At 36.1% G+C, this 4,833-nt stretch overlaps 1 protein-coding gene across 1 annotated transcript in view; it reads right to left on the reverse strand.

The window, feature by feature from the left end:
- LOC145265707 (S-crystallin SL20-1-like) overlaps positions 1-4,833 on the reverse strand; it is a 296,744-nt gene that overhangs the window by 84,725 nt on the left and 207,186 nt on the right. The window lies entirely within an intron of this gene.

Below are 4,833 nucleotides of genomic sequence, written 5' to 3' on the forward strand. Positions count from 1 at the left end.
GCCGAACCTCCTAATATAACCACCCTATGACGAAGAAGATCTGATATTTTCATTGCAAACTTTGCTTTCGTAGAAGTTATATCGCCTGAAGAGTTTTCTAGTTACTGGTAACTAGCAGGCCGAAACATGCCCATGAATGTGTAGTAACCTATTAATACTTATGTAAAAGCAAATAAAAAGGTATACCTTGCCCTATTTCAGTATTGAGAAATGTTATATTAACCTCGTTAAACTCAATTGGTTAATTTACCTCTGCTAAACAAAACCTCAGATTATATATATATATATATATATATATATATATATATATATATATATATATATATATATTATTTGTTTTACATAAGCATTAATATATCGGTACACATTCATGAGCATGTTCAGGTTAGCCCGTTACTACTAACTACAGACTTCTTCACGCAGTATTGCTTATAAAAAAGCTTGATCTGTAATGAAAATTATTCAGAGATTCAAGGCTCACAAAAACAAATTCTCAGGAGGTCACATGCCATGCCATCTTCTATAATATAAATCTCACATGTCTGTGTAATTGTATGTATGTATGTATGTATGTATGTATGTATGTATGTATGTATGTATGCTTAAAACTTTTGAGAGAGGCCACGGATTTCCACAAGATTAGTAGTGTTTGGAAGCTCGACCCTTCGGACGAAAATATCGAAAAATTTCCTCTCCACTCAACTGGACACTTTCTACAATGAAGTGTCGCTTTTTTATCCGATATTTTCGAAAGTCATCCCCTTTTTTCGATTGACTAGTCTTAATTTAAACCTACGTAACTTCCGGTTTTACGACGGTTACAACGCCAAAGATTTCACGTATTCTATTGTTTTTTCGCGTTCTTTTCCTCTTTGCGGTACGGGTTCGAGCCTGCCTGCCTACTACCTCTCTTTCCCCCCCCCCTTTTTTTTTTGCTCAACACACACCTTCACATACCCGGGTAACGCTGGGCACCCGGGCTAGTCAAGAATTAAAAAAAACATGATCTTAAATATATGTGAATAAAGCGGAAAATCGGGCGGGGATTAAAATTTTCTGTGCTATTCCCTCGGTCACTGAAAGTCCATGAGCCCGCAGGCTCAATTTACAGAGACTTAGATATGATTATATCGTTTTAAACAGTTGAAGCTTGGATTTTGCACGAGCCAGGCATAGTGGTTTGGTGCGCGCGCAGTGGGTGGACTGCATCTGCTCCCTCGTTGTTAAATGTTAAATAAATTATATACATATATATTTTTTATATAAAAATGCATTTCTGCTATTTTTGTCCAGGTGTTCGATTTTAGCATGAGGTTCCTGCCATTGACGACGACGATGGAAAGCTGCCTGTAACGACGCTATAAAGATACAAGAGGCGATCCAGGTCAGCTGACGACATATGCATCGATGTTTCCGTTTGATATCTGGTCTAATATCCGGGAGGTTACTGAACCAAGTAATTCTCCCCGGGAAACGATAGTGTGAGATATATATATATATATATATATATATATATATATATATATATATATATATATATATATATAGTAAGTTATAAAATATATATGGCGATTAAGCTACACTGAATATTCCGCGTGGCATCCACTCTAGGATTCTTCAGGTTTATGCCATAAGCCTGAAGAATCCTAGAGTGGATAAAACGCGGAATATTCAGTATAGCTTAATCGAAATATATATTTTATAACTTACTACCTAGCTCTACCTACGTATTGAGCACTGTTGGAGTAAATACTTAAAGTCTACGCATGAATTTATACTTTCGTATATTAATTTAAGCTTGCGTTGTTAGAGAGGAGATGTTTAGTAGCGTCATATAGTCATTAATATGTTTTTAAAAGATATGAACGCAGTTAATATATATATATACATATATATATATACATTTTATATATACATGTATGTATATATATATATACATTTTATATATATATATATATTATATATATATATATATATAAATTTAATATATATAAATACAGTTTATATAGCTGTTGGATGGTACAAAACATAGGTTACTTTGAAGAAAATAGCCGGCAAAACCCGAGAGGCCCTATTTCATCAGGGACCCCTCGGGTTTTGCCCGCTATCATATCTAACAGAATGGCTGACTGGGATATCTTCCGTACATTTATATCTGATCTACCTCTGCATACCTTGTTTAAAAGGATTGGGTCATCTATAGTATCAGATCTGACAGAATGGTAAATTGTGGGTATAGACCGATTCATACCATCCAAAAAAACAAAAACCTTACTGCCAGCCATGGTTCTCCCCAGAATGTGTTGCTGCCACCGCGCACAAAAACTTTTTGAAAGACGGAACCAAACTTGACAAATTTGGTATCATATTGAAGCCCCATCACCCGGATGACAAATATCGAAATTTCAGGTAAAACGGACCACTAGAAGTGGGTCAACGTAATAGATGTAGTGAGACTAAAGCTGATTTCAGTAATCACTGAAAACAGTAATAAAAAATGCAAGAGAGCTACAATCCAAAGTGGCTAAGCAGCGGCTTGATTCCCACCAGTTTTGGCAAATAGTAAACAGGATCCTGAACAGAAGTGTGCGTTCTATCCCAACCATCATCAACGGACCTGAGATCATCTCGTCAGCATCAAAGCCAAAGTATTTGCCAAGAACGTTGCAGCTAATTCTACCCTATGCGACTAAGGCCATCAACTCCCCATATTTCCTCCTGTAACAGGCAACACGCTATGCAACATGCAAATATATGTGCGTGAGGTCGCCAAGCTAATCAAGAACCTTGATTTCAGAAAAGCCGTGATAGCATTTCCATTATAGTAATTGTCTGTATTTTTGAGATGAGGTGTTTTAATTTATTGAGATTGTCGGATTGACTTCCTCTTGGTTATAACAACACAGATGAGGAAGTCAGTCCGACAATCTCAATCCCATTATAGTGTTGCAAAAGCTTCAACCAGAACTTGCCTCTATACTTACAAAACTGTTTAAGCGTTGTCTTAAGGAGAATTGCTTCTTAACACCCTGAAAAACCTCATCAGTATGCCCTATATTTAAGGATTCAGGTGATAGGTAATCTCCCTCTCAGTACAGACCAATAAATCTTCTGTGTCATGAGTAATTTGTTGGAATCAATATTGAATAAAGAAGTAGCCAACAAACTCTGCAGAAATAACCTTCTTAGAGACATGCAATATGGTTGCCATTCTGCTAGATCTACAGCAGATGTGCTAACGGTTATATCTCATAGGATTAGTGAATCTTTCGACAAAGGCTTCCTATCTAGGGCAATTTCTCTTGACATACCAAAAGCCTTCGATAGGGTATGGCATAAAAGCCTATCGCAGCAGATTTCCAGCTATGATATAACTAGAAATATTTTCTCAATTATTAAATCATTTCTCTCTGGTGGGATCATGTGTAGTGGTTGATGCGCAGAAATCGGAAGCCCACAGTATTAATGCTGGTGTCCCTCAACTCTCTTCCTGATCTACATCAATGATCTTCCAAAACACATACTCTTAAATCATTCGTTGAAATCTATGCTGATGACACGACCATCTATAGCAACACATCAAAGGCCGGAAATGACAAAGTTCTCTCTGATTCTCTCTACTCTTATATTGAGCATGTGGTACAATGGGGGGAGAGGTGGCTGATTACCTTTAATGCATATAAAACCAAGCTTCTATCTTTACATCATCAACGCTTTGATCCTCATCTGGCATCAATTGAAATGGATAGCTCTTGTCTTGGGGAGGCTCAATGTTTTGACAAGCTTCTGGGTTTGACCTTTACTCCTGAAATGGAACACGTACATCAAAGCTGTAGCCAAGGTCGCTTGAAAAATGGTGGGATCCTTCTACTGCTCCAGTAGATATCTCACTGCTGATGCGATTCTCTATCTATATAAAAGCAAAGTACGTCCAAAGTAAGAGTACTGCAGTCACATCTGGGCAGAAGCTGCTAAAAACAGCCTCTCCCGCCTTGACAGAGTACAAAATAAACCGTAGCTTAGTCGTAGATGCTCTTTTCTCTTTCCTGCTACCTCTCTCTCATAGAAGAGACGTTGTGAGCCTGTGTTTGTTTTTTCTTTAGTTCCATGGCAAGTGCTCGTCTGAGATTTAATATCTGCCCCCCTCGACAATCTTTCATGAAAAACACCCGTCTAGACGAAACCACTTTCAATAATTTTCCCCACCTTTTATCTGTGCTTAAATCAAACCTAGATTCCATGAACAAAGTTTCTTTCTTAGAAGTGCAGGTCCGTGGAACTCTCTTCTGTTTTCCAGTCTCCCACCTGACTACAACTTGGATGGCTTCAAGTCCAACATAAACAAATTCCTGATAAACCGCCCTCTTAAGTAAGACACTTTATCAAATCTCCATTACTAACGATTACTACGATGTTATCCCATTGATTACTGTACACGCAATAACCCTCATCCCCGAGTTGCCTCCGGGCCTTGATAAGTGGTGACTGCCATGTAATATATATATATATATATATATATATATATATATATATATATATAACTATCCATTTATCTAGTGTTTCCTTGTCAGATTAAATATGTTTTTAACTCATTTCAAAGTGTTTTTTAACATATTTTATCAACTGTTTGCTCATATATATATATATATATATATATATATATATATATATATATATGCATATATATATATATTGTACAATATATATGAAGAAATATTTACAATATTCTCATAATAATATACAAATAATATTAATCAAACAAACAAACACAAAAACACAAAAAAAAAATCCCATATCAAATTTAAAGATATTTATTTTATTTTTTTAAGCGAT

This window comes from Euprymna scolopes, chromosome 40 (assembly GCF_053919585.1).
Source record: "Euprymna scolopes isolate OS-2025 chromosome 40, ASM5391958v1, whole genome shotgun sequence".
Lineage (NCBI taxonomy): Eukaryota > Metazoa > Mollusca > Cephalopoda > Sepiida > Sepiolidae > Euprymna > Euprymna scolopes.